Source organism: Talpa occidentalis, unplaced genomic scaffold (assembly GCF_014898055.3).
Source record: "Talpa occidentalis isolate TD23 unplaced genomic scaffold, MPIMG_talOcc4v2.1 talOcc4.5, whole genome shotgun sequence".
NCBI lineage: Eukaryota > Metazoa > Chordata > Mammalia > Eulipotyphla > Talpidae > Talpa > Talpa occidentalis.
In genome coordinates, this window is record NW_023604861.1 from 41,408,706 (window position 1) to 41,432,414 (window position 23,709).

The following is a 23,709-nucleotide window of genomic DNA, read 5'->3' on the forward strand; positions in this document are numbered from 1 at the left end:
AAGTATAAGTTCTATCTAAGTAAGGACAGTGTCTTACTCATCTTATAGTTTTAGTATCTAGCAAGCTGCTAACATTGTAATTATCAAATATCTACAAAGAAAAGAGGAGGGAGGAAAGAGAAGGAATCTTTTAATGATCCAGTACAAAGTCTGGAAGGATAATAAACTGTTTAAGGAGTATGTGTACATTGCCAAGGTTTACCAGTGCTTTTTCTCTTCAGTATTTAATTTATTGAAATAATATGTTAAAATCACTCTAAAGGAAAGAATATTTGTAATGGAGGTTTGTTTTAAGCAAGTCAGCCATGTTTATTATCATAATTAGACTTTCCTGTTTCTAACATGTGTGGCAATATTAACTTTAAAATACTGCTTTATACCTGCACCCCTATGTTTAAGCAGCACTGTTTACAATAGCTAAGCTTTGGAAACCAACCCAAATGCCCAAAAATAGATGACTGGATCAAGAAGATGTGGTACATATACACATGGAATATTACTCAGCATTCAAAAAAGATAAACACATGCAATTTGCGCAACATGGATGGCGCTGGAAGGGACCATGCTCAGCGAAATAAGCCAGGAAGAAAAAGAAAATACCGGATGGCCTCACTCATAGCAGGAATCTAGAAAACTTAAATAAGGGACCAGGAAAAAAATAACTATAAGAAAGTAAAAATCAAAATTAATAAACAACTATGAACCAGAGGCACTCTATGGAGGGTGGGGGAGACGGGAGGGAGGGATTGGGGTCAAAATAAGGGGGTTGCAATTGTTGGGGAATATAAAAATTTTAAAAAATTATATAAAATTTTATATAAATACTGCTTTAGGATACATGCCTCCTATGGAATCACATGTTAGAGACCAATGTTTATTTGGAAAACTGTTTCTTTCCACTTCTGTATACATTTGTATGTGTTCCACTTTCTCTATGCATTATTATATATAACATGTTTTCAGTATTTATCTTATATCACACAGAGCATGGTCCCTTTCCACATGGAACTTGCTCATTTACTTGACTTTAATAAAACAAACGATTTAATCAAGTATCTATGACAGTGACCCAGAGAGAAAAGATTAAACAAATACATCTTTTCCATGAAAAGTCCAATTTATCAATATGGGAAAGTATAAGATATTTAATAGTAAAATAGATTTTCTTCTTTTTGAAGGGGGTTTACATTTTATAGAACAGCAGTTCTCAGCATTAGTTTCATAACAGATCATCACCTGGTAAGCCTTAAAAAATGCTGATGCTTAAGGGCCTCCCCTGGTGGCACAGCAGTGTGCAGCTTGGATAGATCCCTGCCACCTGCAAGGGTCCCACAAAAAAAAAAAAAAAAAAAAAAAAGCTGATGCTTAAGCTACAGGCTAGATCATTTCAATCAGAATCTGGACATAGGACTAACGGTCAGCACATTTGAAAGCTTTCCAGATGATTATAGGATTTAGCCTATTTTGAGGACTGTTTGCCAGGGACATTTTTCATATCTGTAATGTTAAGTTGAATTATTTAAATACTAATAATATATAAAAGGCACTATAAAGAAAGGATATTTGTAATGATGAGATTTCTAGCCTTGTTTCCTTACCCATTACTAGAGTTTCCTGTTCCCAGTTTGTACATTTTAGAGTATTAATAAGTTCAATCTCATCTAAATTTTAAAGCTGCTTTTCCCAGCTTGGACAAGGCAGGCATTAAGGAGTGAGGCTTGATTTGTTCCCTGTTTTCCTAACTTGCTTTTTTTTTTTACTACCTACTGATGCCAGAGCTTAGATAGCATGGAAGTAAAAGAGACATGCTGGATACTAAAGTCTTGGACTTATCCCATCACCACCTCCCACCATCCTGCCCGGACATGCGCGTAGCTAGATGAAGTGCTCTCCAGCTAATTGCTTAACCCTACTTTGATGAAACATCTAGACAGGCCCCACTGTTCTGGGCAAAGTCTTACGAATAAGTTCAAGTCCAGCTATGATCCTTTGGATTACAGAAAAGCTAACTATTTTACTTTTAAAAATTCTGGGCATGCAGACTACACCAATATAGCCCTCTCTTCTCTGCTATTCCAGGCAGCTCCAGCATGAGCCAGCACCTTTTGTTAGGCTTTAACTGGGGAGAGTTAGGTCCAGGTCACAGCGCACACAAACCCTAAACTGAGAACCACAGGTCAAACTTTGCAAAATTTCCTCAATGATCTGCTTTATTACCTATACCACCTGGCTCTGCTTGGGGGTTGGCGGTTCTATTGAGGAGAGAGGGGAATGCACAAGACTCTGACAGTACTCTTTAAATATATTCTCACTATCTTCCCCCCTCGAAGCTTAATATCTTCAGGTAGAGGATGGTTTAAGGGTCTCAAGAGTTTTCTGGGGGCTATATCTTAGATAATTTTGCTTTTTTTGTGCCTTGTTCCTCTCCAGAATATGAGGCACTGCTTTCAATATTGTTCTTCCCTCTAGTTAAAGGAAAACAAATAAATACTGTTCTGGTTTATAAAACTATCCTTATAAAAGCCTGTTTCTGACAAAGAATCCTTATAAAGGTGCCCAGATTTTAGGAATTATTAGCATGCTCTGTAGATCTTTTTAAATATCCTTAATTCTAACTGGTTATATTATATAATGTTAGGAGATCTTCTAGATCTGTGATCATAGAAGTTTTGAATCATCACTTTAAAGTTCCGCTGAAAACAACAGACCAGGGCCTCCCGGTGGCGCAACGGGTTGAGCGCTGTGTTGCGAAGCTGCCGCAGCCTCTGCAGCGCCGGTTCAATCCCTCTGCTCCCCGGCCACCGGAGGAGGGTCCCACATGGCGCGCAGACCTCTCCTGCCGCCGCTGCTGCCTCAGCAGTGTACTTCGGTCCTTCTGCTGCTGCTCCCCGCTCTGGCTCTGGTGAATTCTCTCACCCTCCCGTGCTTCTGACTGTACACAGTGCTTGTATAAATAAAATAAATTTAAAAAAAAAAAAAACAACAGACCAACAAGATAGCAAAAGGAGAAGAATACAATAGCATCTTCAACAAAAATTCCTGAAAATCCAAACAATATGGGTACATGTAGCCAATCACTGACAGGAACAGGGCCTAAAAAAGATAAGCTATGGGGCTCCCCTCGTGGCGCAGGCAGTTGAGTGCTGCACTGTGAAGCTGTTGCAGCCTCTGCAGTGCTGGTTCCATCCGGGCTGGCCGGTGAGGGTCCACATGGAGAGCAGACCTCTCCTGTGGCGCCCACTGCTCCCTCAGCAGTGTATTTTGTAAGTCTGCCTGTTCTGTTCCGCTCTGTCTTGGTGAATCCTCTCACCCTCCTGCACATCTGGCCTGTACCCGGCTTGTGTAATAAATAATAAATATCTTAAAAAAAAAAAAAAAAAAAAAAAAGATAAGCTATGTTGTAAGGCTGATGAAAGCCAAAGGAGTTACAAAATGAAACTGCAAACTGCAGAATTTCTAAAAAATAATAATCCACAGGATACAGCAGAAGCAGTGTTGTGAGGAACATTTATTGCATTAGGTACCTTTATCACACAAAGGAAAATGAATTACATTTTCAACTCAAAAAGAATACAAAAATGAAGAATGTAAACTGAAAGTAAGCAGAGGGCATTGTTAAAAAAAAAAGGTAGAAATTAATGATTGGAAATAAAAAAAATAACGTGTTAAGAAAGCAACAAAATAGACAAGTCAACCAAATTGGAGAATGTACACAAAATACAAATGACACAGGGGAATAATCTTTGAAACAGAAAATTAAAAAAACCAAAAACAACTTTGTAAAATTCTATGCAAATCCCCTGGAAAACACTGAAAACTGTCAACATATGCACTTGACTGCTTATCTCCCCCAATAATTCCTCCAGACCTCACTGATTTCACCAGGAATTCTACAAACTACTACATTGTCCCAGGGTTTAGAAAAATGAAGAAAAATACCAAATTCCTTTTATGAAGTAATATCTATCAATAGTGATACCTAATAAAGATTATTCAGTAACAAAAACAACAAGCTAAACTTGCTTCTGAATATCAATGCAAAAATCTTAAATATTAAGTCAAATTCAAATTTACTTTAAAAAATACATCTTAAGAGAGTGGCATTCACTCTGTAATGCCAGAAATGCACTAGTATAAATCCAAATTCCAATGTTCAATTATACTAATATTATAAAGAGAAAAATAATGAGATTATTTCTGTGGCTGTCTGAAAGCTTGACAAAACTCAATACATATTCTTGACAAAAAAAGAAAGAAAAGAGAGGAGCACGGGGGAGGAGTGAGGGCAGGGAGGGAGAGAGAGGAAGGAAGGAAGGGAGTAAGTCTTAATATGAGTCAATCCCTTATGTCAAGGAGAATTCCTTAAGGTGATCAGACATCATTGTTTCCCAATGTGCTGGTGTAAGAATAACCCAGAACCTCCTTGAAATATTCTTTCTGCAAATGTTGGGACTGAATTTAATCAACTCTAGAGCTAGCTATCAATTTATGAGAAATGCAAAGAAGAGAGGATTAAGTTAAAAGATACCATAAATTCAGAGAGGTAAAACAAATGATGCATTTTTTTATAACTGGTCAAGAATTTTAAAAAGAATGGGAGGAGGACTCTATATTTAAAGAGATTTATGAGGCATAATAATTCCATGCAGTGAGTGGACCTAGTTTGGATTCCAATGAAGAAAATCCAAATGTAAAAACATGTCTTTTAGATAAATGGGAAAAGTGGATGAGGTATTAAGTGCTATCAAGGGATTATTGATAATTTTTTTAGAGGTTAATGATAACAAAAGTATTGCAGAAAGTATGCATTGATATTACAGGTATGTAAAATATAGCCTTTGATGCATATTGAAACTCAGTGCCCCACGGGACTTGGGGGATAAATGAAATTAAAGTGTGATGTTAATCCTGCTTAATGAATGATGAAGTCTTCCATCTCTCACTCAAGCAGCTCATGTCTTCTGTCAATATCCACACAACAGTGTTATGCTCACTTATTAACTGATAAGGGGTTAGATCAATAAATCCCAGACCCAACAAAGGAGAAGCATATTAGTTAGTGGGTTTCTATTAGAGGTGTTCAAAAGTAGATGGAAAAACCTCTTCATGAGGCACTGTATAAATATAGCAAGAGATAAAGTGCCAGCCTAAATTTCCTTGAATTTTTCAATGTCATTCCAATTGTATAAATGTTATCATCCTTTTTAGAAAACACAGTAAATGGTTTCAACTTTTTTACAGAATGCCAGAAAATTCTTATTGAGTTACCCCAAGAGAAGAATATTGTTGTGCCCTTCCAAGTTGAACCACTAGAGAAATTTCTACATAAGCATGGCCTCAATACATATCTAAATTATACAACTTCAACCGTCTTTATATAATCCTACTCAAAAAAAATTTTATTTGATCTCAGATGAAGGGCAACTCAGAATTGTTGTGCCCAAATATAATTAATTCTAGACTTTATGGCAAAGGTCTTAATAATATTTTTCTTTCATTGCTGAAGACTTAATTGCATATCATAGTACTTTGAAAATGTACACTAAAATCTGGTGGGCCATTCTGAATGAGCGGTGTGATTCAGGTTTTGATTGCTTCTGATATCTGGCCTGCACTGAACATAAACAAAGCTTTATTTAGAACTAGCATCATGTCATAACCTCTTACTTTTGTCTTAATTACCTCTCTTTCCTTTGAAATGCTTTGTGCATCATGCACATTCATCCACTGGGTGGCAATATGTACCCAGGAATGTATATTGGTTATTGTTCCCTCAGTCTCATTGAAATGTCAAATTTTTTATCTGGAAAATAATCATTTTATCAAATTTTAAGAAACAGTATTATACCTAGAGATGATTACGGAGATTTTAATAATGTTAATACTTCCAATCATTTACCCTCAGTCACATTCTCTTTCTCACAACAAGCTGACTCCACACAATTGCAAAAATAGATTACCCCTTAAGCTCTTCTCACCCCTCAGCATTTTATAGATATTCATACCTCACTCTTTAAGCACACACGTCCCTTTTCTAAACCCCTCCCCCACGCTGTTTCCCAACCCCAATACTTGTAGTCCCCCACCTCTTATTCCTGTGGCTATTCCCTGAGGATGGACTTCCTCCCTTTTGTTTCTCAAATATCATACCTCCACCACTGAGAAATCAACAATCATACCATTTAGCTCTTTATAACTTCACGTGCATCCTCTCGTTATTGTTCTACATCCTAGGTAAGTTGAACAGTTGTGGATATTTATGTAGTCTTAAAATGTTATTTAAATAAATTCTGTCTAAAATGCAGAATGAGACCAATTAACTTGCTCTATGTATGATCTGTCTTCGATTAAGAAAAGAGAATTCCAACAACTTCAGTTGTATATCAAATGTGATTACAACATGAGAAATTCCACAAAAATATACATGGATATTTTAAATTGAAAAATAAAATAGTAATAATATTAATTATGCTATATGATTAAATTATGACAGCTTTTGTTTTTCCCTTTCTGTAATTTTTTGATAGTGTTTCCTATATTAATGAACCCTACTTTTTTCTAATTAATTGCCTAAAACATTTTCATCTTTCTCCTTCCTAGATCGAAAAATTCCTTTTATTTTTTATCTCTCCATCTTCTATTTAAATTTACAAAAGGTATTTAATTAATATTTTGACATTTCCACATGACAAATACTGTTGAGTGTGATAAGAGGTTTGGCTCATGCTTTTTATTTGTTTAACAAATTATTTTGGAATAAATTCTAGATTTATCTAGAGAACTATTAATACCCTATATACTATCCCACATGCTCTGTATTACTATATCTTACGTTAATTTTGGTATATTTTTAAAAATTATAAGCCACTATTGATACATTTCCCCCAGGATTTATTAAAAATATGGAATGCTTTATGAATTTGTGTGTCATCCTTGCACAGCGGCCATGTTAAACTTCTCTGTGATACATTATGAATAGCTGAAGTCAATACTTTATTCAGGTTTCACCTAATGCCCTTTTTCTGTTCCAGGATCCCATCCAGGATACCCTGTTACACTTAAGTCACCACATTGCCAAAGGCTTCTCTTGGCCATGATGGGTTCTCAAACTTTCCTTATATTTCATGAGCTCAGTATCTTTGAGGAGTAGTGGTCAAGTATATTGTAGTGTACTCCTCAACCAGAATGTCTCTAATGTTTTTCTAATGATTGGATATGAGTAATGGATTCTTAAGAGGAAAATGAGAGGTAAAGTCATATTAAGAGTACTAGTACTATGAACCAGCACAGTCACCTGGCTCAGGTCAAGTGTGTCAAGTTTCTCCACTGTAAAGTCACACTTTCTTTCCCCATTGCTGTGCTTACTCTTTGGTGATAAGTACTCAGCTGCATCTACAGAGTGGGGGGTTATGTGTACCTCTGCAAGGGAGGAGTAGTCACATAAATAATTTGAAATCCTTCTGCTTACATTTGTCTACTTGCCTCCATTTGTTATTTATGTAATGGCTTATTTAATATAAACACGTGGATATTATTTTATACTTTGGTTTATAACCTAATATTACTTAATTTTATTACTAAAATTGGCCATTATGAAATTTTTCAGTTGGGCTTCTGCATCAGTTTGACGTAATTACATTATTATCAGGGTGATTTTTTTAGCACCCCCTTAATTTCTGGCTGTAAAGATTCCCCAGAATTATTTTGTATAGTCCCTGTCCCAGTTCTAGAATTAGCTGATGCTTTTAAGCTCTGCACCTTAAAGATCAGTATTAAAAAGCACTGACAATCTGTTTCATAAAATCTTATGTTAGGAATACAACTTTTTAAAAAGGTCTTTTCTGCTAGATCTTGCATTTTAGCTGAGACAGACAAACATATAATGCCATAATTACATTTTTTATGTCTAATGTTTATCTAGAAGGGAAAATCCATATTTAATTCCCATCCATGAGTATGGTTCCATATGTGAGGAAGGGGTTATTACAGTAGAGGGCATCCTGGGACTGGGTCAAGCCAAGAGGAATGACATCTAAAAAGTCAATGTTGGAAATATGTAGCTGAGGAGGAGAGATGACAATGTATTCAGAAGGGAATCTAGATTCCTCCAGTTATGTGTTCAATTCAGCTGCCAAAAAACTCTATGGGGACTACACCTGAGGGGGTGAGGGGAAGCAAATATTGTTGAAGAATGAACAGTGATGTAAAAAACAAAAAAAAAATTAATATAAAAAGAAGTTTGCATGTCACAGCTAATAAATCTTTTTATGTTGTAACTCCCAAGGTCTTTTGATCTCAGCTAAATATTTTCCAGAAAAATAATATATTCATATACATATTCAAAAATCATATATTATAACTTTTAAGTCATTTTTATATACCATCAAGTTTGAATACTTTTTTTTCAGATGACGCCCCAAATTAAGTCAATATTGTCAGTTCTGGATATGACCTTAGAGATTAGAGCTTCTGCATACCAAAACTGAGACTCAGATCTTGTCACTTTCTTAGCATCACCCCAACTCATGACCTTCAGAATAACTGTCTGACTGCAGCTGAAAAAATCAGAGCTCTTTTCACCACAAAGCTTTGCTGCATTTAATCATTTATTTATACATTCAACTCATTCACTCATTCAACAAATATGTGTAAATAGACTTTTTCATGCCTGGCACAGTTCAAGAGTCTATGGGTACAAATTTGGAGAGTTTATACCACTTTAAAGAATTAAATCTAAAACTGAAAAACTGCCACCAGGTGGCCTAAATCCTGAGGTTGGCAAGGATGTTTTGTGGGTAATTTGTGGAAAACCAGTTTTTCCTCAGGCAATTTTCAAATTCAGATGGTGAAAACTGGTCTGGAAGTGTAATCCAGGCTAATCATTTTCTGATAAGGTGCTACCAATATTCCAGCCTCCCAAGCAGAGTCTTTTTTCTGTTTCATTTCATCCATGTTTTACTTACTAGGTTACTGTTTGTTCAAATGGGCTCCATCCTTCACCTTTAGCCACTTCACAAAAACCTCTAATTTAGCAATGTCAGGAAGAGAATACCTTGGCTAGTCTCAGCTTAGTGCAAGTTCATTGCTACTTCTTAGCCTGTACTCCTACTGCTCTCTTCTGAAATTCCTTTTCTTTTAAACTCTTTCAACAAAGAGTTCAGCAAACATGTGAGTGGTTATTACGGTGATGACAAATATGAAATGTCAAACTATAAACTTTCTCCCATACCAGGGTCTGCTATTTTCCTCCCTAACCCTCTGAGGATAGAGAAGATATATGTAGCAAAATAGGTATTTGAATAAATATACTGGAGCATTAACAGGCAAGAAAGAAAGAAATTGGTCCCTGGGTTAGGTCTAAAGGTCACTCAAATAGTTTAAATGGATACAGAGTCAAAGATGTTTTACACTTGAAATGCAATGGCATGGCATTTCAAAGTCTGACATGGGTAGAAGGTATGATGTTTACAGGCAAATAGTCAGAACTGTATGGAAAGGAAAAGCCTGGACTAGAAATATTATGAGGGTCCATAAAGGTTAAAATGCCTGAAGGACTTTAACAGTTAGGCAATGAGACTCATTACAATATTTAGAGGGGAAATAACAGGAACAGATTTGCATTTTAGAAAGATCATCCACACTTGTAGGTGGCTGGGGCTGGAGAGTGATGAGACTAGATACAAGGCAACCAGTTAGGAAATGATAATGGAACTTGGGCGAATATGCTAAGGCCAGAACCAAAATAAAGGCTACACATTAGGAGACACAGATGTGGATCTGAGAGATTCAAGAATTTCATGAGGAATCAAACCTCAGGGTAAGGAGAATGCTGAGCGGTCACCAAGTTCCTGGTTTGGTCACATGCCGGGTGGGGATGTCATTAACCCAGATACAGGACACAGGAAGCTCAGAAGTTTTTAGGGTGTGGTGGTGAGTGTCTTGCATTTGATTTGGTACATACTATCTGATTATTTGAACTAAACAACCTGATATAGAAACATGTAGATTAGAATGAAAAGTCTCAGTAGAGAAAAATTTCCTGATTACCATTCAGCAATCAATTTGTCAGCCAAAAATACTTTTGTGTCTCATTTATGTATTGCAAGGAGTTAAGTGCAATGGATATGGCGGGCCCTATATCCCAAATTTTCCAAAATAGTTTCACTTTCCTACAGTATTATTCTTTTCAATATTCTATTCTTTTCAAATGCAATTCATTAGTATTTTTATATAATTTATATGTAATTATATAATTTGCTCTTATATAATTGCATATAAATTATAAATCTATAACAATTTAATTTGTATATCTCACAAGACTTTTCTCATATGTAAATTCATACATTACTCAAAGGTTTAAGGTGTGAGTCCTACAAGAAAGAACCTGTAGTCTCATCTGGAAGAACTCAACACCCACTGAAGAACCATTTTGATGCTAACTGCAACATTGTAATGGTTCACAGGTATTCAGGAAGTGGCTGTCATTTGGCACAGGAAGAATTAGGGAGGGCTGCACTTAGAGAAGTTGGAAGACAGGGAGGCTCTGAAGAATGAACAGTCCCTGAAAAGCCAGGCCGTGGGTGAGGAGAGCAGCACTGAGGAAAGGTACCAGGTTGGAACTCACCTCAATGTGCTCAGGGAGCCTGGAGACCCTGGCATGTCTTGATTCTCCATCTACAGAGAGTGGCTGATGGGTTGTGTGACTCCTGTTGCTGCTTTCCTATATGTCTCTGCTCTTTTGGATGTAGTGTGTGATGTGTATTCTAAGGTATAATGAAAATTTCTAGTGGTGTGATTTCCCATTTCTATTCTTCCATTCCTTTCCTGCCTTTTAAAAAATTTGCATCTCATTCTAAATTTCAGTTTTTCTAACCCTCGTCCTAAAGGTTTTTTCTTAATTTTAGTATTCTTTAATCAAAAATTCTATTTTGGGGAATCTTCCCATCTGTACATGAGGTCCACACACAGCCTTTTGAGGCAACATAATAGAAATTCCCGTTAAACTTAACTGTATAATGAGGAGATATTCTTCTAGCATATTTTCAAAAGCTGTGAGTGAAAGAAACACACAGTATCAAAAAATCTATAATGTAACAAGGATATATAATAGTGCCTCCTGAATGTAGGTATTAGATAAATCTTTTTGAATGAATGAATTTACATAATGACCTATTAGGAAAGAAAAATACATCTTTTATGTTACATACTTTTTGCAAGCACTTTTTATTGCCAGAACAAGAAATGTAACAATGAAATGGTCAGGGGATAAATGGCTAGGCCCTGCTTCTTCTGGAGATGATTTCCTCTGGTTTCCCCTTCAGGCAAGTCAAGCTGCCTCCTGGTGATTTTCAGGGACCTGGTGTGTCAACCATTTCTCCCCAGAGAACTGAATTCTGGGAATGGTATGGTATGAAGGATATCAAAACACTAGTCCAAGTGACTGACGTCTACTTCAGCTATTTGTTTACTAATAGGAGTTCTGACCACTTTGAAAACAGTTTGTTCTTTAAAGTTGATAAGATTTCCTTTTATAGTTTGGTTATAGTGTTTGTTGAACAAACTATTAATGTCACTGATGGAGCAAAAGGAAAATTCAACAAGCCTCACTCTGACGGTGGATCATATTTTCCAAATTAGTAAAATCCAAATTATTGAGATTTTATTATCTATGTATGTATGTGTATTTATATATAATTAATGTATGTGAATTAAGAGTCACAGCAATTTAGAACTGGAAGGAAGCAGGAAAAAGAAACTTCTGTTTAAAACCTACATTTTGCAGATGAAGAGATTTGTGACTGGTAAATTGTTCCTTTTCTTGTACCCAAGAGACTATTTCTATATTTAAACACAATCCAGAAATAGCCTCCTTTACAGATATAATTTGCTGATTCCATGGCTTCACCGAGTACATTGTATGTTACGTAATGCTTTTACCTCTATTAGCTATATCTTATCATCTCCTATAAGGTTATAAGCACTATAAAGGTAGAAACTTTTTAAAATTCATTTTTGAATTCCCCATAGTACCTGTCCTACATCCAATACTGAATTGAGCATCAAGCAATGTGCAGGCAGTCATGATCCTGCACTAAAAATCAAGGAAACAGGCATTAAAGTGATAGATTTCCTTTGGGCCTTGCAAATTTCTTCTGCTCCAGGAAATCTGATCATTTTCCATATAACTGTTTGCTCTTTGGAGCCCTTCTCTGCTCTTCTCCTGATAATCACAAAGCTGTAGCCATCTTAAGGCCCTTGCATCCCGTTATTTCTCCACCCCAACACCAACAGTTGCACTGGGCAGAACTGGATTTTCCATTCCCAAGTTTGGACACAAATTAGAATTGTTGCCACTCCCCTGCCCCTTCCATTATGTCCCTCAATCCAGCCCTCCTACCCTGCATGTTGAGTGAGAAATAATTCAGGCAGTCTGTTATTATCCTACTTAGAGAGCTGAGGCTATGCTTGCCTGGCACTACTGCATGAAATAAGTGGATGTTGAACAGTTTGAGAGAATGAGTTTGGTTATTAATTATTCACTTGACAAATATTTATTGTGTTCCTAATACATGCCTTACCAGACGCTGTTCTGGGCGTTGGAAATATAGCAGGGAGCAAAGCCAAATCCCTGCCCTCATGGAGTTTCATCCTTTGAGAGGCAGACACAATAAACAAATAAATGGATAGATAATATAAAGTCAGTGCTAGAAAATGCTGTGAAGAAAAATAAAACTGGGGAAGGGAATAGAAAATGACATCACTAATCAATATCACAGATCAGGAGGGAAATGTAAGTCAAAACCACATTGAGATATCATCTCACAACTGTTAAAATGGCTATTATCAAGAAAGCAAGAGGTAAATATTGCCTAGGATGTGTGCCTTGCATACTGTTAGTGGGAAATCAAATTGGAGCAGACACTGTGGAAAACAGTATGGAGATTCCTCAAAACTTTACAAATAAAATTACCATATGATCCAGCAATTTCACTTCCATTTTATCAAAGGAAATGAAAACTCTAATTTGAAAGGATACCTGCACCTGCATGTTCACTTCAGTATTACTTACACTACCATAGCAGACACACAGATACAACCTAAGAATTCACTGATCGATGAATGGATATATATGTATGTATGCGTAAGTACATGTACACATACAATGTATACTGTAATATATATATAATATATATATATACAGAGAAATATTATTCAGTCATAAAAAGAAGGAAATCCTGGCAGTTGTGACAACATAGTTGGACTTTGAGGTCATTATGGCAAATTAAATAAGTCAGATGGAGAAAGAAAAATACCTTATAATCTTACTTTTATGTGGAATTAAAAAAACCTCAGAAATACAGAGAACAGACATGTGATTGCCAGAGGTAGTGGTGAGTGGATTGGGGGTGAGTGAAAATGACCAAAAGAGAGACATTTCCAGTTATAAAAGAAATAAGTTTTATGGATATAATGTACAGCATGCTCACTCTAATTAATAATACTATATGGTACAGTTGAAAGTTGCTAAGAGATCTTATAAGTGCTCAAAAAGTGCAGTCATTTTGGAAAGTAGTCTGGATTTACCTTAAAAACTAAAAATGAAAATTCCATGTGACCCAGTAATCCCACTCTTAACCACCTATCTGAACATAAAACTGTCAATTCAAAAAATGATATGCTCTACAATGTTTATTGCAGCATTATTTACAATGGCTAGGACATGGAAACGACGTAAGTACCACTGAGAAGATGTGGTATATCCACATATTGGAATACTATTCAGCCAAAAGAAAAGATGGAATGTTGCCATTTATAGCAAAATGGGAGGCACTGGAGGAAATTATGTATATTATGTGTGCTAAAGCACCTTGCATGATGTAGACAAGTATTGAATAATTTGACAGAGTAAAGTACTTGTAAAAAGTAGCAGACACAAATGAACAAGGCTTCCAAAGTTAAGAGAAAGAATGGGTGAAAGGAGTTTAAGGGATGGTGGTGGAAAAACGTGCTGAAAAGGAAAATAGAAAAATGACAGGTGGGTATTATTTTAGAAAGAAGAGTCAGGACGTAGAGACATTTTGGGAACATCTGTGTACAGATGATATTTAAAGTTGTAGGACAAGTGAGATCTTCCACAGAATACACGTACTTAGTGAAGAAATGTTTGAAGACTCAGCCCTGGGGCATTCCAACAACATTGAAAGTTGGAAAGTTGTAGAAGATTCAGATGAATCAACCTCTGAAGTAAAAGGATAGCAGGAGAATATGGAAATCAAACTGAAAACATATTTCCAAGAAAAGGACAATTGACTAAGACCAAGAACTGACCTTTGAGATGTAGGAGTTAATATGATCAAGGAGCTCACAGTTTCATTGAAAAGGAGGAGACCATTATGAGCATCAGAAATAGACATGTAGAGAGTGAATGTGCATTGCCTTTGAGATGCATTGCTGCTAAAGGGAGACCATGGGCAGTTCCTAGAGAGGAACTGCCAAATGAGGCTTTTATTTCTCTACAATGTTATTTATAAGAACTGCATTTTGAGTGCAGAGACAAAGACGCAGTTGAGTGGGAAACTGGTGATGCAAAAGAGAGTTGTCACATAGGCAAGAGGTAGTGAGCTTCAGTGCCCATGGAGACCATATTTCCTCCTATAAAAATGCAACTTTCAGACTAATTATAATAAAGTAAAAATCAAAATCAATAAGCAACTATAAGCCAGAGACACACTGCGGGGGGAGGGGAGGGATTATGGTCAAAATAAGGGGGGGGGATTGTATGGGAACTATAACCAAGATAAAAAAGCAAACCTTGTGCAAAAATGAAAAATGATGTAAAAAATATATAAAAAAATTCAACTTTCAAAGTTTTAGGGCATTTCAAATGAAGGCAAACAGTCAATGATAATGAACCTTCTGGCAAGTATGCATTTCATTTCTCCTCAGTTTTACTTTCTCATCATTAAATAAAGTTACTCTTCATGCTGTAAGTAAAGTTACACTGATAAGAATGTGATTATACAGAAGTTTAGACAGCAACCCTTCAGTGCAGTCAATGATAAACAAATGCAGTTCCTTGCATTGCAGTTTCTTTTTTTGTCTGTTTATATTATTTGCAGTTTCTAACCCTACAACAATTTGAAATTTCCACTCTTCGATGTAAGGTAAATTACAACATCATAGTAATTAGACCTTTATCATTAAAACAATAGCAGCTTCCTTCTGTAGCACTTCCACTAATGGGGTTTTAATTTTTTAAAATTTTTTTATAGAGGCATGTTTTACTTATTTGTTTGTTTGTTTATACAAGCACTGGGTACAGTCAGAAGTGCGGGAGGGTGACAGAATTCACCAAACCAGAGCGGGGAGTAGAACAGGCAGAAGGACCGAGGTACACTGCTGGGGGGAGCAGCGGGCGGCAGGAGAGGTCTGCGCGCCATGTGGGACCCTCTTCTGGTGGCCGTGACCGGGGAGCAGCCGGGGATCAAACCGGCACCTCAGAGGCTGCGGGCAGCTTCGCAACCCAGTTCTCAACCGCTGCACCACCGGGGAGGCCCACTAATGGGGTTTTAGTTCTTTGAGTAAAGCCTCAGAGAAAACCCAAATGGGAAAAATATGACCATAGGAACAGAAAATACCTTTCCTGTTTGGCTTTCTCTCTTTATAGTACCTTAGTTCTAAGTTCCCAGGCACTTAAATAGGGATAGAGATTGACCTAAAATCCAAGCTACTTTATATGAAGATAAATATGTTCCACAGGATAAAAAATTAGGTAAGATAAATAAGAAACAAGATTTTCAGGACACCAGAGTTGTGGAGGGAGGAGAGCACATTCAGCGCTAAAGTCTTAGACAGATGTGATCAATTTCTGTTAATACAAAATTAGAGATTTTTAAATCTAGGAAAGACCTAAAAAATTATCTATTCCAACCATTTCATTTTACAATGAATAGACACAGTGCCCAAGAAATAAAAAAACTTATACAAAAATGCAGAGGTCGGGTGTGTTGGTAGAGACAACAACTGAGATTATAACAATAACATTTCTTGAAGTTTCTGTATACTTTACAGTCATAAACTCATTTAAAACTCACAGCAACTATATGAGCTGAAAAGTAGATTTTTTTACCCAAACTATAATTTAACTGATTTACCAAGTTCACCATTCATTTTCATTTCCTTCTCTGTAAAAAACTGATGCATGCCAAATAATGTTTAATGTTTAAGACTGATGTCTTTTGAAAATTTCTTTCCACTTACCTAATCAGCAGATATAATCTATACTGGTATCAGTGTCACCTGTGAAGTTGTTAAAAATGCAAATGATCAGGCTGCACCCAGACTCCATGATTAGAAGACCTTCTCTTCCTCCACACATTTCCATGATCGCAGAGAGGCCCCCATGTTTTGTTGCCTGAGGAGAAAAGAATTTGGTACTGTTTCACAGATATTTTTCCCAAAATGCTGGTACCTGGCATTTAGGAGTGACTTGAAGCACAATGGAAAAGGAAAATCTTCTCAGGAGACGAAAATACAAACAGTGTATCTCATGGTGAACTTTACTTGGGGAAAAACATACCTTGTTTCAGGATATTGCCCCCAGGTCCCTGATTTTAATCCTTATACCACTGGAAAGATCAGAGGTAAATAACACAATTTACATTAGTAGGTAATCCAGAGTTCAATTAAACAATTCACTTAATAGTTTAAGGGTACTGTTCACTTTGAGAATACCACGGCAAAAAGAATAAAGTATAAAGCATATTAAATGAACACCATTTGTATTAGTTAACTATACTACAATAATGTTGTCTAGCAAACTATCCAAAGCTTGCTGCCATTGAGTAGTAAATATTTCTGGCTTATACATCTAAAGATCCATTCAGGTTTTAATAAGCCTAGTTTGGGGAGCACTTGGCAGCAAGTGTCTCTCATTTTCCTTGGACTACATATACATCCTTTTCTCATTGTGAAAAGGAGTTCAAGAGAGCAGGTCTAATTTTGCAAGCACAATTTAGATTTTTGCTCATGCCATGTCTGCCAAAGCAAGGCACATGGCCAAAGCCTAAATTCAATGGGGAAGGAAATATACTCCTTCTCATTGAGGAGAGAGATGAGGATGAACATTTACTAAACAAATATCTAACCTACCTTACCATTTGATTTTAAAACAGATATTTCTTTTTAAAATACTGTTCAGTATGTTGTCAAAGAGCTACAGCCTGTGCAAATACTTGATTGGATATTATTTAACAAGTGTTTATCATATTTTATTTGCTGGGATGTGTTTACCATTCAAGATATATATGAGTAAGAATCAGTCTCTTCTCTCAAGAACGGAACAAAATTCAATATGATGAATGCAACAAAAGTATTAACAACTTTCCAAGGCTGGTGATATTGTTCCCATTTTATACATAGGAAAGTGAAACTTGGAAGGATTAGATGATTTGTCCACAATATTATACACAATGCTAACCAACAGAAAAAAAACCTGAAATTCAGCTTCTTTTGAGTTAGGGAGTTAAAACCCTGAGCTCATTCTTTTGTCCCATACAACTTTCCTCAGACAATGAGCAGAAGTGATCCAGTCCAATACTTTATTTGATGCTGAATCTTTGTTTCCTTCAGGCAGCAAAATGCCAACATCTTGGTGAACTGAGCTCCATGATAAATGGATAGATAATGTATTAAACATGCTTCCTTTTACTTTATAATTCTGTCTTATGTACTAGGATTTGAATTAGATAACCCATCAAACTAGACTTTATTATATTGTAGTAAATCAGATATGCATATCTAACCTAAGTGAATAGATTTTGGAGAAGCTTTGATTTCTGGAGGATACTTTGGTTAATTATAAAAATATCTGAGTCACAGACCATACCCTTTTAGTGGATTGATTTTTTGTTAATATAAACCATTTTATGGTAAAGGGAAAAACTGAATGAACCACTGGGTTGCCTATTCTAGTGAAGGATTGTGGGCTGTAATAAGATATTGTGAGGGATGGAGTGTTTGCATAATTATAACTTCAGCTCTGTTAGCCACTGTGAAGCTATTAACATAATCCTCTATATCAACAATTTATTAGTATGTCATAACAGTTCTAATATGAAATGGTTCTTCATAGTTGTTCGAAAGACTATCTATGAGCTAATGTTTTCAGAACATTCACCAAAACCATGTAAAAGCAAATTACAGGAGCCATATTATTGTTCCCATGTTAATGAAAAGAAACAAAATTATGCACTTCTTTTGGGTAAAACATTAAATCACTATAAAAGTCCAAGAAAGGACAGGAGTCTAGTGAATATTAGCCTGGATAGCAGAATTTGGTTCTTAAAACAAAATTTTTGTGGAATATTAAAGGCACAATAACAAATCCTACCACTGAGGTTTTAATTTTGTGTGACTTGTTAGAGAGAATTTAATAAGCGCACTTAATACTCAGGCAAGAAGTAGGATAATTGTGAATATCAGAAAGGATTAGGAAACTTGGTTAATAAGATTTTTTTTTTTCTGTGCCATCATTTCACACTGGAGGATGTTTGTGTTCTGTTCACTTCTTTTTTATTTTTATTTTTTTTTTTCTTAAGGTAATATTGTTTAACAGCACTGTATATGATTTAGAGGTATAGGGTGTATGTTACACCGTACTCACCACCAAGGCACTGAAATCCACCAACATAGTCCACTGGGTCCCTTTTCTACTTTGCTCTCCCTCTGTCCCTTCCTTCACCTCCGGTAGCCTCAATCCCACAATCAGATTTCTAGTATTTGTTATCGGGTTTGGTCTTATCTGACTCCTTATTTCTCTACATTCCGCAGGAAAGTGACACCAGTGTTTACTTCTTGCAGTGAGTTGCATGTTGCTTATTTGGTGTCTAGATTTTAATTAACTTATTATGGTTAGTGTAATCTTAGATATCAGTATTTTGTAACTTCATTTTTCTTCTTCTTTCCCTGCTCTCCGGCTTGTCAGAAATAGAGGGGTCCCTATCATGGATGCATAGTACTAAAATCTGCCTCAATTTTGAGATTTCTTACACCAACAGATGCCTAGTCAAAGCTGTAGATGTTGCTTTCCTTCATTGAGATTAAACACTGGAGCTGAGTTGGACCTGTTTTTCAGGTAGTCTTCACTAGGGGGTCTGCTAGAAAACACTTTCAATAGACCTCTGATGGAATTGGGAAAATAATTATAATAGAAAACTGTGCATTGCACTTAATTGAGGTCTACATGCTCAGAGTGCCTAGTGTGAGTGACTAGCTTTAGAGAATTTCAGAAGTTGTTTCCACTTGAGTGCATTTGATATAGAAACAAGGTTTCAGGGGTTTCTACCTTCTGATATAACTGTTTATACAAAAAGGAGTGAGGTGATGGCGTGAGATTTTACAATGTCTTGTGTATGAACATGTGAGAGCAGGCCACCAGTATCAGGAACAAGATCTACTAGTAACTGATATATTTTCTTACCATTTTTTGACTTATTTTTAAAGAGATAAATGGATAAAAAAAACTTATTGAACCCTTTCCTTTGGATCAGAAGGTAAAAACTCATCATGGTATAAATTATTCTGGAAAGAGCAAAAAAAAAAAGAGAGCAATTTGAGATTGTTCTATTTCTATTTCTATACCAATAAAAGATAATACTTCATGGCTAAGTTTGAAATTTTCCTCAGTCTGCTTGTAAAGGCTGGAATTTATCAATCCAAACATTTCTATGACACCAATTTGATATTTCTCCATGTGAATGTCACACAATTGTTTTTAGCTAGAAGGTAATTTATCAAGATATTTACAAAAATTTTTAAATGGCTAAAGTTTCCAAGATTATTTCTTTTTCCTTCTTTTGGTAAAACTAAACTGGTTCAATAGTCAATTGCCAAATTAAATGATTATTCCTTAATTATTCCCATAGCTTACAGGATTATAATTATAAAAAAAATTAAGTCCTACAGAAAACTCATGTAATTTGACAACCATCTTTTGGAAGTTAGATCCTTTTTTCTTTCAAAATCCTGACAAATTTAGAAGTCACAGAAAGTAAATGCATATGAGAACTGGCATTTGAGCTAAATAGAACTGTATACTTAAATCTGTTCTGCAATTGTAGACCACAATCGAGCCTTACACTGAGTCAATGAAGAATGAATAGCAGAGGTTCCATTTCCACAAGTATGGCTAAGTAGTTTCCTGAATTTATGAAGACCCTAAATTCTCACATATAGAAAATGACATTGGGGCCTCCCTGGTGGCGCAAAGGGTTAAAACACAACCTATGAAGTTGTCCGCAGCCACTGCAGCATGAGTTCAATCCCATGGCTGGCCAGGGCACTAATCACATGGTGCAGCAGACCTCTCCTGACTCGCCTGCTGCTCCCCTCAGCAGTGTATTTCAGTACATCCTCCTGTTCTGTTCCCCACTCGTTCTCTGGTGAGTCCTCTCACCATCCACACCTCTGACCTGTACCCCAGTTCTTGTATGCATAAAAAATAAATCTTAAAAAGAAAATGACAATGGATCTCATGCCAAAAATATTATAGATAATATTATAGATAATATTATAGTGTGACTACAGAACAACAAAAATAAAGAGAGCAACTGGGGTGTGTGGGGGGGGGGATTAAAGTACATAAATCACTTTTACTTTTTTTTAATATTTTATTTTATATAATTCTTACTTCATTTTTCATTTTTGCACATTTTCTTTTTGGTATGCATTTTCATTTTGGTTATATTCCCCATACAATTGCACCCCCCCTTGTTTTGATCCTAATCCTTCCTTTCCTCACCCCCCCACCCAGTAGTGTGTCTCTGGTTATAGTTGCTTATTGATTTTGATTTTTACTTTGTATTAATTAGTCTTTTTCCTGGTCCCTTATTTAGGTTTTCTAAATTCCTGCTAAGAGTGAGACCATCCGGTATTTTCATAGATCAATTTTAAAAGATAACTCTCAAAATGTTGTATACATATGAAATTTAACTAAGAATTCAACTGCTTTAAAAACTATAGGATCAGCTAGGCTAATTAATTTCTTAGATGAGCTTTGATTAGCTGTGTATTACGAGGAATGTGTTTTAAGGTCTACAATTTATTGGCATTAATTTCTTCATAATTTTTTATTAATGACTATAGAATATTTAGCAATATACTCTGTCACTCTTGATATTGGTAATTTAGTGTGTTTTTTCTTCTTTATATACTTTAAAATAGAATTTATTAATTTTAAAGATTGTTTTTGAAAGTTTTTTTTTTTTGTTTCATCTTTCTTTCCTCTATTGCTTTTGTTTTTTATTTCACTGATTCCTATCCAGATCTAAATTCCTTTTAATACTTATTTTGGGCTTAAGTTTCTCTTCCTTTTCTAGTTTTGTGAGGGGCAAACTTAGATCATTCATTGGAAGTTATTTCACTTTCCTAATTAAATACTTGATGTTACAAGCTTTGGACACCAGTGCATTATCCCCCTAAGCAATCTTCAGCTGAATTCAATGGATTATGATATATTCTGTTTTTATTTTCATTCTGTTCACTTTGTAATTTTACTCATGATTTTTTTAAATTTTTTTTTGATATATGGGTTATTTAGAGATGTGTTTTTACTTTCCAAATATTCGGAGATTTTCTGAATATATTTTTGATACTGGCTTTGACTTTAATACCATTATGTTTATATTATTATTATTTTAATCCTTTAAGATTTATTAAGGCTGTTTTTTTTTTTATCCAAAATATGTTCTATTCTGCCATTATGGGTTGAATCGTGTCCCTCAAAAGATAGGTTCAAGTCCTAACCCTTGATACCTGTGAATGTAACCTCACTTGAAAATAGGACCCTTGTAGATCTAATCAAGCTAAAATGAAGCCATACTGGATTAGGGTGCACACTGGCCCAATTACTGTGAGAGAGCAAATTTCTGTTGTGTTGACTCACCTAGTTTGGAGTATTTGTTATGGTAGCCCTAGGAAACTAATATATCTGGTAAATATTCCATGTAAATTTATAAAAGAAAAAAATATATATCCTGCTGATATTGGATGGAGCCTTCTACATTTATTAGGTCAGGTATTTTAATAATGTTTTTCAACAATTTTCTGTCTAATTGTGTCAATTATTAAAAAAAAAAAAACTGAAATTGAGTCACAGTGAATTTGCTTATTTCTTTAATAGTACTTTCTTATGTCTTGTTTTATTGTATATTTCCAGTATCATCAGCTTTTGCTAAGAGGCACACATAGAATTATTATGTCCTCTTCATAAATTGCTTCCTATATTATTATAAAATGACTCTCCTTTCCCTGCTAAAATTATTTCCTTGAAATACACTTTGTCAGATAGTAACACAACTACCTCAGATTTAAACACATCAACATAGAAGTTCAGTATACATTGGCACACACAAAGGCAGGCCCTGAAATATTGCAAATTGGTAGTAATGGCACGTTGGGAAGACAGGTATGCCAATTGCAGGTGAAAAGATAAATAGTGTCACTGAGAATTAGGAGTAATGGCATAGGCTGAACTCCTATGTACAGACTTAACCTGAAGTGATTCTTAGGCAGACTCCCCCCAACGCTGGAGTGGGCGGGGGTGTCAAGGAAATATAGAAAACCAAGGGAATTCAGTCCATTGTTAAGGCTGGCTAGGAATCACATACAATATGAGTTAGGAAGTACCAGAATTCACAGAGCAAGAATGTTTCTGTCTTATAGGAAACTAAATATGGAATTATTGACCAACGGGAAAAAAAGAAGCAACCAGATTTCTCAAGAGGAAGGGGAGAGGTTTTGGTTTACTTTTTTTTTTCCTTACAGGTTTTTCTATGGCTAGCAACACTGTGCACATCAGTCCCTTGGTATCGACAGCAAAGTATCCCACAGTATCTGCTAGGAGGCCATTGATCTGTAAATCATCCACCTTCTCCCAGATTTAATGCATTTGGAGGGCCCCTAAGGGGCAACATCCAGCTTGAAGCTGAAAATAATTGCTTATCTTTATAGAGGCTGAGAGAGGCCCAAGGGAAGAGCTAATGGAAATGCAGACTAGGGGCAGTGGGGAAATGGGAGAGTGCTTGGGGTGGGGAGGAGAGCTTGCAGCTTAGGGACACAATGTCCAGCTTGCAAACTATCTTTTCCTCCAAAATCCAAATCTGCACACCCAGTCCTGTTGACTGTCTTCTGAAGCAACAGAGATCAGACATAATAACAAAGCTGTGTGAATCCTGAGTGGAGGAAAGACATTCAGTGGTGCGCCCCATGGGGTGTGTGGCCTTCCAGCTGACAGCATTGCCTGTTTAAGGGAAAAAAAATGATTGGGGCTCCAAACAAGGCTGAAGCTACAAATTTTCCCCATGGGGTAGAAGTTATAGCATGCCTCCCCTGTAATATTTGCTTTCTTTGTTTGGTGAAACAAAAAGTAACTATTTTACCAACAAACTGGAATGCATAGGATATTTTCCATTTCTCAGTCTTTCATACATGCATTCACTCCCCACCCACCATGAGCATGCATACACATCGACCTTGTCACTTGAATCAGTCTTTTAATATAATAAGTGCAATTAATTTCTCTTTCTCATTCTCTTTCTCTTCCCTTTCCTCCCTCTCCCATCTCTCTTCATCTCTCTTTCTGTATTATTTCCTAGATTAGTAACTAATTGTTTCACCAGATTTGGCGGTTTTAAGTGCAGGGCCATCCTA

The 23,709-nt window shown here is 36.0% G+C and overlaps 1 pseudogene; it reads right to left on the reverse strand.

Moving 5' to 3' along the window:
• Nucleotides 1–6,896: 6,896 nt before the first annotated feature.
• LOC119260008 (U6 spliceosomal RNA) lies at nucleotides 6,897–6,995 on the reverse strand (annotated as a pseudogene).
• Between the last annotated feature and the right edge of the window lie 16,714 nt (nucleotides 6,996–23,709).